Raw genomic sequence first — 12,259 nt, forward strand, 5'->3', positions numbered from 1 at the left:
CCTACTTGAGTTTTATTAAAGTCATGATGGGGGCTGAGTACATGCCATCATTCTATTAATATTGGCTATCAGCCATTATTGCTTCAATATTTTATTTTTTTAGTGCAGTTCATGTCTGTTTAAGGTGAAGATAAGACTATGAAGTTATGGTGAAGCTTAACTAAGAGGCAAAGTTACTTTATAAAAACTGTTACAGGAGATAAGAAAGTCCATTATCCAATAGATTTAGTTTTGTAATCTATCACTTGATTGAAACCATTTTGTATATACCAAATGAGTCATGCTATTTTCCCACTATTCAATATGCATCATTACAATAAATTATTAGTACTCCTATAAGAAAATAGAATCATTTTTACATCAGTGTTGTCAAAGATACATTATTGAGACTAAACAACAAAAAGACTATGCCACAAAATTAGATATAGCGCACATTTACTTGATTTCTATAAATCTTCCACTTAGTTTTAAATTTTGAAATCTCAAATGAAAAAAATTAAACCTATTGTGGCAAGATGAACAATTCTTTTTGTTAAGTATGCAATTCTCATATTGATTCAGTGCAAGATGGTTATTAGCTGCTGGATACAAATTTTTATGATTGTCTCTAAGGAATACATATATTGAGATAATTTCTCCTTGTTTTTCTCCACCTACTTTTTGCTGGTCAAAGTTTTCTGCTGTCAACAAGCCCCTATAAAACTAAAAAGTACCAGCTAAGTGATGTTGTATATATAGGCTATTTTAAGGAATATACAGAAAGCAAAAAATGTGTATGGGTTGGTAAATTCAGGGTAGCTATGGGGTCAGCAGTTTCCCAGGTACTCATTGAAGTAGGAAAACATGATGCACACATTTATCTTGTCCCTTATTTACTCAGTACAGGATTACGAAGAGTTAGACAATACCACTGGTCTAATGTACTTCTCTATTAGAGACCGGTTCTCACATTGTTACCTCCTTTACTTTCTATTCTTGTTAAACTATTAAACGTGCAACTTTTTCACATTACCAGAGTGTTCTACAAGCCATCTGCTCTTTCCTTACCAAAATATGGAAATATAAATACTTTCTGTTTAGCTTTTGCATCTAATTTGCTGCTTTTATTTTAAATCTCCCAGGACCAATATGAATTTCGTGTCAGCTACCAAATGTTCAGAGAGCCTCTGAAATTGGGTGACATTTAGCAATAGTAGTTACATTTTTGAGGCCCTGTTCTGCTTCAGTTAGGGGGAAAAAAAAGGAGCCTGGCAAAACCATCAGATTTTGCCAAATCCCTGTTTAAAGTTTATGTGCAAAGAAGATAGTATCTGTAATATTTTTATTTTACTATGTATAATAAAGTAAACTTTATTATAAAAAGTGAACCAAAAAGATGAGAGTTTCAGGGAGTAATATAACAAAACGAAATCTACTATTTGGGGGGTGTGAACTAATTGGATCCCAATGGCTGTATTAAATAAAGTGATTTTGCATATATTGGAATGCTGAAAAACAAGTTTAATGTTTGCTTCATGCATGTGTATTTATGACTATGGAGAAAAAACAGCTTTCCCATAGACATCAATCACAGAATGACCAATCAAAAATCATTTAATTCATTATAGAAATATGCATTGCTTGGATTCTACACTTGAAATCCGTATACCTATAATTCTCATTGTGTGAGTGAGTTGGTTCCAGGCCTATTTAGAAACATTATTACTTTGCTTGCTATATTTGTATGGTCTCAAAGATAAAACTCTTGAAGAGTGTTTTACCCAAATATTCAGAGTTAGGAAGTTTCAGGCTATTAGGAAACTCTACTAGTCCTGTAATTTCTTTCAACTTTTAAAATGAAAATTTTAAATCTTGTTATATCTCTTTGATCATTGAGTCACCTCCTGCACCAAAACCTGAATTTAATGAAGGATTTTCAGTTCCCCAGAGAGTTTTATCTACTTTCAAGCTATTTTGTGCTCAGAGTGCAATTTGCCGTTATAAAAGTCCTACTTTTCACCAGCTTGCCCCATCAATGGATAAACTAATTTTCCACTTAATGGAAAGATTTGTGATGGCTTAACTGTTTCATGAGGCTAAAAGTTTAGACCAAATTGATTTTAAATCTCATTTTCAGAGAAAAGTGATTATGACCTAAAAATTGGTTTTAAAACTATACTCAATTTTTAAAGGTATGTTTAACAATGCTGAAAAATAGAGATTTGTTTTGTAGTTTTCCTGCTGGTGATGAGAGGAACAGTCATGCCATCATATGAATTGTCTTCCATGATTTGTGCACTCAGAGATTGATGCTTAAGTGAAAATTCATCTATCATTGAACTCACATGAAGAATAGGCACTTACATTTTGTTGTGAATTTTTCCCAAGGTAACAGGCAAGCGATTATGCAAGTTATAACTAATTCTAGCCTCTATACTGTTATCTTTAGCTCCACTTTATCTAAATAATCAGAGGCACTAGTAAACACAAGTATGCTTCTACTTTGTGACATGATATCATTGAGAGTAACAAGAAAAATAATTTATTAAGAAAATATCTTCACAGTTACCTTTATAAAGTTTGAATTACATTTGTAATTCCTCTAAATAGATATCTATGATAATTATTTCTTATAGTGATATTTAAAACCAGTCTCACTTTCAAATAATTTATTGATTTCCAGTTGGACAGTAAATAACCATGGTATGTAAGTCTTTTTTTCCAAAAGATTTTATAACAGAACAAATTGTAATAGCAGTATGTGCATTGACTACTCAAGTACTGTCATAATGGACCTATATCAAACGACGTTCATTCTAAGAAATTTAAGCAACAAGGTATAGATACATGTTTTGGGGACCTATTTTTAACTATCAGAGTTTGTTTAAATATATATGTGGGGAGAAAGTATGTTACTATAATAAGTCCAACACTTTGTATTGTTTTCCTAAGCAAATCCTTATTTTGAGATAAGGTAAAAACAAACAAACAAAAAACGTACAAGCAACCTTCAACTTTAATCCAGAAGAACATGATACAGTATACACAATAGTCTAGCAATGGCAAAAACTCTTTAACTCCATTGTTACTACATTTTTTTTTTTCTCCAGTTGTGATGTAATGAGAGTTACTTGAATCTTGACTCTGCCATTTATCATTTAAGTGACTCTGGTAAGATTTTTAACACTATGAACCCCTTTATCATCATCAGGAAACTAGATATCACAGTGTTTAATTCATTTATAAGTACTAAAGAAATGTATGTGAAAGTAGCTGAAATATGTTCTCAATAAAGTATCAAGTTTGGTAGAATAAACATATATTAGGCCATCCATTTTTATTTGACCTTTTCTGTCACATTAGAACCTAGTTTAGTCTGCATTTATGAAAACAAATTACAACAAAAAAAGAGTGTTCATTTGGTGTAACAATGTAACAAAAAGTGGCAAAAGGAGAAAGACAAGAAGCTTTATTACATTTGTGTATTTCATTTACAGGAACTTTTATGTAATATTACCTCTAAAGCTAACTTGTAACTTTCATTCTTTGTAGATAACTTCAAGTGTAAAAAGAATTATAATAGGTATATAAACAAATCCAATATGATGTAAACATACAGTCCAGATCAAGTCCATACCAGTAGAATTTTAAAGGCTTCATGTAGGTCATATTTGTGAGAGACTTTGAAATATAGACTTAATTACCAAAGAAGGTGATTAAAAAATTTCATACAGAGGGAGAAGCATGAGCAAAATTATAGAAACATAGGAATAGGCATTCCACATTTAAAAAAGAAGGCATGATAAAGTTAATAAATTTAAAACCAATTGATGGTATAGAGTGACAACAAAGAAAAACCATGTAAATAAGTTGTTAGCATTTTCATACATTGATATGGTATATATTCATAAAAACATGTAATAGAACATCCAAGAGTTAATTCAATGAATCACTGTCGTTTTATAACAAATTCTAATTCAAAAGCTTTGAGTTTTTACCTTATACTTGTTCATATGCTACAATAAAGGGATTAATATCCACCAATATCAACCCAAGGATGGATATAAACACATATTGGCATTTGAGAAACAATAGTCACTATTTTTAATAATTGAATTTTAGGACGTCTGGTATGATTTCAGTTTGATTCATCATTTACTGTATTTGAATAAATGATCTGCAACCTTAATAAGCTTATGCCAATGCAGATATGGAAAAGAAAGTATCACGTTCTTTACAGTGAAATAGCAATTAGTAAGAACTTAAAAAATATTAGATAACTAGATTTCATAATTAGAATTTAATAAAAGTACTGAGTGAAACAGCAGATAAAAATAAAAACCTTCTGCTGAAGATTTTTCACTTGGGATTCACCTCAGCCTAGTCAAATTCAAAATATCTTTTTGCCGGTCTTCCTCAATGGAAATTATATTTCTAGAAATTCTTGAAAGAGGAAATGTGAAATTAAAAGAAAGCAACCTAGTTTCAGGGAGAGTCCATAGAATTGTCTTTTTTGTGACATGCACTATAAATAAAATTTGTTTATTTACATTGAACCGTTTACATGAAGCTTTGCTTACAGGAAAATAGAACGTGTCTTATATGTCTGTGATTCTACAAAATTGAGCTGGTCAAAGTTTCCTGTTAAACTTATTAGCTTAAAGTGTCACCTCTACTCCTTTTCCTAGTCTGACAGATCAAATTCACCTTGAACTTCTTGTCTCTGTAGAAATAATAGCTCCAGATAATTTTTTTTCTACTGTCAAGAAAAACTGGCCTGCCAAGACAAAATATGATAGTGTGTAGAAGATTGAAGTAAAGTGTTTTTAATTAATTTTGTTTGTTTTACATTTTTTTTGGCTTTTCTTAGAGTTGACTATTATATGAATATTCTTTGTGGCTCTGAAGATTATAAACAAAATAATATCTTAAATGCAAATGAAATTTTGAAACAGATACTAAAAAATCATCTTTCAATCAGTAGAATTATCTGTTAATGATCCCTAGTATTGTCCTTAGATATAATGATTATAATGTGCTTATTCTGTTGCTATAATTATCTGTTTAAAATTTCATGAGTCTCTTAAATTTTATTCTTCTTGTGTCTAGATGAATATTCACATTAAGTTGTACCTGTGTGTACACATATATCTGAGCTCATAAAGTATATTTTACATATGCACGTGCAAATATATAAGAATACACATGCATGTATTGAAATGGATATAGCATTGGTGATATATTTATATATAACACATTTTAATGTATTATATACATGTTCATACAAAATGTTAATATCCAACTGATTTCATCCAGTATTCATAATAATAGAAACAGTTTTATTTCAATATTCATGAAAATACTGGAGAAGCAATATTACCAGAAAGATGTAAGAATTAGCAGCAATGAGCATTTAGATATGGCTCAAGGTTCGAAGGTTAATATGTGACTCAAAAGTTTTGTAAGGTCAAAATCTGTCTATAGATGTATTTCCATAGCTAGAGGCAGGCATATCTTCTTGGCAATATCAACAAAGACCTTAGTATTGGCCATCATTCGCAATTACTCTGGGAGCCACAGATGATGCCTCTTTATATTTTAAGTCAATCATCAACAATAAAGTTGTGCCCTTTGACTCTTTTTAATTTTTTGTTTCTTTTAAAATTTTATTTTAGGTTTGTGGGTACATGGGCAGGTTTGTTACATGGGTAAATTGTGTGTCGCTAAGGTTTGGGCTATGAATGATCCTGTTATCCAGATAGTGAACATAGTACCTGAGAAGTAGTTTTCCAGCCCTCTCCTCCCCCCACAGTAATTCTCAGTGGATATTGTTCTGTTCTTAATGTCCATGTATACTCAGTGTTTAGCTCCCACTTATAAGTGAGAACATATGTATTTGGTTTTTCTGTTTTATTTGCTTTCTGCATTTATTTGTTTAGGATAATGTCTTCCAGCTGCATCCATGTTGCTGCAAAGGACATGTTTTTTTTTTTTTTTTTTTTTTTTTCTTTTTTATGTCTGCATAGTTTTCCATGGTATATATGTACAACATTTTCTTTATGTAATCCATCCTTTATGGGCATCTAGTTTGATTCTATGTTTTTGCTGTTGTGAACAGTGCTGTGATAAACATACAAGTGTATGTGCCTTTTTAGTAAAACAATTTATTTTCCTTTGGCTATATACCTGGTAATGGTATTGCTAGGGTAAATGACAGTTATATTTTAAGTTCTTTGAGACATGTCTATTTCCAAATTGCCCTCCACAGGGGCTGAAGTAATTTATATTCCCACCAACAGTGTATAAGCATTCCCTTTTCTCGACAACCTTGCCAATATCTGTTGTTTGTTGACTTTTTAGTAATACCCAGTCTGACTGGGTTGACATGGTGTATCGTTGTGGTGTTGATTTGTATTTCTCTAATGATTGGTGATTTGAGCAGTTTTGAATATATTTGTTGGCTGTATGTATTTCTTCATTTCAAAAGTGTCTGTTCATGTCCTTTGTGCACTTTTTAATGGGGTTACTTATTTTTATTGCTTGTTCAGTTGTTTATGTTCTTTATAGATTCTGGGTATTTAGACTTTGTCAGATGCATAGCTTATGAGTATTTTCTCCCATTTTATAGGTTGTCTATTTACTGTGTTGATGGTTTATTTTGCAGTGAAGAAGCTTTAATAAGGTCCCCTGCTTCAGTTTTTGTTTTGTTGCAATTGCTTTTGGAGACTTAGTCATAAATTCTTTGTGAAGGTTGGTGTCCAGAGTGTATTTCCCAAGTTGTTTTTTTCCCTAGGAATTTTCTAGTTTTGGGTCTTACATTTAAGTCTTTAATTCATCTTGCATTAATTGTTGTATGTGGTGAAAGGTAAGAATCTAGTGTCATTTTTCTGCATACGGCTAACAAGTTATCCCAGGACTGTTTATTGAATAGAGAGTCCTTTCCTCATGCTTGTTACTCAAGAGTCTCTAGTTGTGTAGCTTTACTTCTGGGTTCTCTATCCAATTCCATTGGTCTATGCATTTGTTTGTTTGTTTCTACCACTACCATGCTGTTTTGATATCTCAGTAGATGCAGAAAAAGCTTTTGATAAAATTCACCATGCACGATAAAACCCTCAACAAACTAGGCATCAAAAGAACATACTTCAAAATAATTAGAACTGTTTAGGACAGAGCCACAGTCAATATCATACTGAATGAGCAAAAGCTCAAAGCATTTCATTTAAGAGTTGGAACAAGATAAGGATTCCCATTCTCACCACTCCTATTCAACATAGTACTGGAAGTGCTAGCCAGAGCAATCAGGCAAGAGAAAGAAATAAAAGGCATCTAAACTGGAAAAAGAGGCAAATTATCTCTCTTTACTGATGATATGATTCTATACTTAGAAAACCTCAAAGACTCTGCAAAACACTTACAGCATTGATAAACAACTTCAGTAGTTTCAGGATATAAAATCAATATACAAAAATTAGTAGCATTTCTATACACCAATAACATTCAAACTGAAAACCAAATCAAGAATGTAGTTTTATTTACAAGAGCCACACACAAAAAATACCCAGGAATATATCTATCCAAGGATGTGAAAGTTCTCTACAAGAAGAACTACAAAATACTGCTTAAAGGAATCATAGCAATATAAATGAGTGGAAAAACATCCCATGCTCTTGGATTGGAGGAAGCAATATTGTTAAAATGGCCATACTGGCCAAAGCAATATAAAGATTCAGTGCTATTTTGATCAAACAATGAATTTTATTTTTCATAGAATTAGCAAAAAAAAAAAAAAAAAAAAATTCTAAAGTTCATGTGGAACCAAAACAGAGCCTGAATATCCAAAGCAATCCTAAGCAAAAAGAATAAAGCCAGAGGCATCAATTACATAAGTTCAAAATACACTGCAAGGCTACAGTGATCATTTTTAAGTATTCCAGCTGTGTCTGATGATGCCTGCCTGTAGTCCTAGCTAATGAGGAGGCTGACTGGAGGAACTCTAGTGCAGAATAATCATGCCTGTGAATAGCCCCTGCACTGCAAAACTCCATCTTGGGCAACACAGCGAGATCCCTTCTTCAGAAAAAAATTACAGAAAAAAACAACTGTCCATAGACATAAAGTACAGGGAAAATGGTTTTTAAAGTATTATTTTTATTTCTGTATGTATGTGTGTGTTTTTTAAAACTTTTCCCTAACCTGATGCTCATTGTGTGATTTTTACCTGGAAATTGTTCGCAGTCTACTTCTACCAAATGGCTGCTATTGTGATTGATTTCATTCTATGCAGTGTGACTTCTCTCTTACCTATAGCCTTTAAAAAGCATTTTAAATGTTTTTCTTGTCTATTTATAATATTTGAACATTTATAAAGTAAACATAACACTTCTCACTTCTTGCAGGCTACAAATAGAATATCTTCTCTATACCATACATGTTGCTTAGTCCTTCAAAAATCAGTGCATACATATTTTTTTTTTCCACATAATATTTCTCTGTGAGATCCATGGAATTAAGTATGGCTGCTTCTGTGTGTTAACTATACCCTGCATATGCCTCTAATGTAGATGATAAAGCAAAATCTCAAACGTACACTTATTTTCTTTTTTAAGACAGTTTTATTGAGTTTTAAGTGAAAAACTAAACTACATATTTTATACATTATATATTTTATATATATATATATATATATTTTTTTTTTTTTTGTTGTGATGGAGTCTCGCTCTGTCGCCCAGGCTGGAGTGCGGTGGCGCCATCTCGGCTCACTGCAAGCTCTGCCTCCTGGGTTTACGCCATTCTCCTGCCTCAGCCTCCCGAGTAGCAGGAACTGCAGGTGCCTGCCACCACGCCCGGCTAATTTTGTTTTGCATTTTTAGTAGAGACAGGGTTTCACCATGTTAGCCCGGATGACATCGATCTCCTGACTTCGTGATGTGCCTGCCTCGGCCTCACAAAGTGCTGGGATTACAGGCATGAGCCACTGCGCACGGCCCATATATGTTGTTTTATACACACACCCCCACACACGTATAAATCCATCTCCTCAGTCAAGATGGTGAACATAGACACTATCTTCAGGTGTTTCCCTGTGATCTTTAGCAACCATTTCCTGCTCCCACACTGCCCACTTTCTACTATCCCGAGGCAAAACTTGATTACTACACATTAGCTTATAATTTCTATAATTGTATATCAATAGAATCATAGAGTATGTCTTTTTGTTGTTGTTGCTTTGTTTTGTTTCTATCACTGAGGACAATGATTTTGAGACCACCATGGTGTTTTCTATATCAATAAATAGCTCACTTCTTTGTGTTGCTGAGTGGTATTCCATTAGATGAATGGCCACAATCTGTGTATTTGTTCACTTGCGGATGGTTATTTGGATTGTTTACAATTTGGGGCCACTACAAATAAAGCTTTTATATTCATGTCCAGTCTTTCAACTCTTTGCAAGGACATGTACTTTTTTTTTTTTTTTTTTTTTTTTTTAATCTTGAGAACTATTTAAGGGTAAAAATCCCTGGATCTTAGAGTAGACATATTTATAACGTTTAAAGACAGTAACAAGCTGTTTTCCAAAGTAGTTTTTTCTGACTGGGTGCAGTGGCTTACGCCTGTAATCCCAGCACTTTGGGAGACCGAGGCAGATGAATCACGAGGTTTGGGAGGCTGAGGCAGATGAATCACGAGGTCAGGAGTTTGAGACCAGCATGGTCACATGGTGAAACACTGTCTTTACCAAAAATACAAAGAAAAAAAAAAAAAAAAAAAACTGGGCGTGGTGGCAAGTGCCTGTAATTCTAGCTACTCTGGAGGCTAAGGCAGGAGAATTGCTTAAATCCAGGAGGCAGAGGTTGCAGTGAGCCAAGATCGCATCACTGCACTCCAGCCTGGGTAACAGTGCAAGACTCCATCTGGAAAAACACAAATGAAAAAGAAGCAGTTCCTATTTTCCAATTTCTATTCCCACCAGAAATCGATGAATATGTTTGTCCCTTCACATCCTCAAAATACTGATGGTTTTTTCTTTAGTTGCTTTTTCAACCCATAGGCTAAAAGCATTATGTTTAGCTTGCTAATATTAAAATTAGGTAGAGGTATTTCTGTTGTGAACTTGTAAGTCAATACCATTGTTGTCAAATAATATACTTTATAAGATTTGAATCCTCTTTAATTATATCAGTAATTGTTTTATGTCCCAGAATATAGTCTATATTAATAAATATTTTGCATGCAGTTGAAATTAATATGTATTCTGCTGTCTGGTGGGTAGATATGCATTAATCTATAAATGTCAATTAATTAAAATTTGTTGATTATGCAGTTCAATTTTTCTATATACAGACAGTCCTTACATTGCAAAGTAGTCTGGGACCATTAAAAGCACGATGCAAGCTGAAAGTTTTGAAATGATGAAGCCAGCCTTTATTGGCAGTGAAATTTTCTTCTTCAGTCTTCTTGTAGCTACCATTTTCTTCAATATGGCAACTAGAACATTTCTACCCGAATGCTAGCCAAACTGAGTAGCAGACATTTGAAGCTGCACTGAAACCAAAAATTTATCACAGACTACTCATGCAATAAAGATAGTACTAGTTACATTACATTTTCTTGTCATTTGAGTGTACCTAGAATTTTATTTTTCCTACAAAATGAATCTTGGGTCCTCTCTCTAAACTTACTTCATATCCCATGGTAAGGTAATCTGTTCTGATTTATGTATTTATATATAGATTTATTATAGATCTATTATATTTATATATAGTTCAATATTTAACTTTTCCCTAGCTTATAATATTAACATTTACTGTAATCTTTAAATCTTCTAATTTCTCATATCAATGCTATGTATATCCTGACATCTGTGTCACTGAATCTGAATTATGCTGACTCCTAAAAATTATTGCCATCTTTTTGTATTTAAGCCCTCTAAATGTATTTTTTTGCATTAAAAATATTTTATATACTATTCATACTATAATAAATTATAGAACAGAACATTAGCTAGACAGACTTTGGGTATGCATGTAATAATCATGTGTATTTGAGAACGTTTGAGTGGCCTCCTGGGCGTAGAGAAGAGGTTGGTTGTGGCAACATTATAGGGCTATTTGTTTTAGTTTTATGTAGATTTATTGAGGATTAATAAAATGCAATATATTTAGAGTCAGTATAATTACTAAAAATTAATGTTAGAAATAATCAGAAGTTTAATAATCTTATTTAAGATTTAACCTTTCTCTCCATATTTCTATTTATTTATTTTCTTATCAAAAGTTGCAGACACAAGAAGAAAAACTGGTTTATTTCCCAGTATTTCTCTGTACAGTCTTCAAAGAAACATGGAAAAAGTGAAAAATTAAGCCATCAGAGAAATGCAAATCAAAACCACAATGAGATACCATCTCACACCAGTTAGAATGGCAATCATTCAAAAGTCAGGAAACAACAGGTGCTGGAGAGGATGTGGAGAAATAGGAACACTTTTACACTGTTGGTGGGATTGTAAACTAGTTCAACCATTATGGAAAACAGTATGGCGATTCCTCAAGGATCTAGAACTAGAAGTACCATATGACCCAACCATCCCATTACTGGGTATATACCCAAAGGATTATAAATCATGCTGCTATAAAGAGACATGCACACGTATGTTTATTACGGCACTATTCACAATAGCAAAGACTTAGAATCAACCCAAATGTCCATCAGTGACAGACGGGATGAAGAAAATGTGGCACATATACACCATGGAATACCATGCAGCCATAAAAAAGGATGAGTTTGTGTCCTTTGTGGGGACATGGATGCAGCTGGAAACCATCATTCTCAGCAAACTATCACAAGAACAGAAAACCAAGCACCACATGTTCTCACTCATAGGTGGGAACTGAACAATGAGATCACTTGGACTCGGGAAGGGGAACATCACACACCGGGGCCTATCATGGGGAGGGGAGAGAGGGGAAGGATTGCATTGGGAGTTATACCTGATGTAGATAACGAGTTGATGGGTGCTGACGAGTGGATGGGTGCAGCACACCAACATGGCACAAGTATACATATGTAACAAATCTGCACATTATGTACATGTACCCTAGAACTTAAAGTACAGTAATAATAAATAAATAAATAAATAAATAAATAAATAATAAAAATAAAAATTTCAGAATTGAAAAAAAGGCAAGAAATGCAAAAGTATTTCAAATGAGATATTTTTCAAACTAAATCTATGCTAAAGCAATCTTAAATACCTGTGGAAAAAGGCAAAAGTAATACT

Source organism: Rhinopithecus roxellana, chromosome 15 (assembly GCF_007565055.1).
Source record: "Rhinopithecus roxellana isolate Shanxi Qingling chromosome 15, ASM756505v1, whole genome shotgun sequence".
NCBI lineage: Eukaryota > Metazoa > Chordata > Mammalia > Primates > Cercopithecidae > Rhinopithecus > Rhinopithecus roxellana.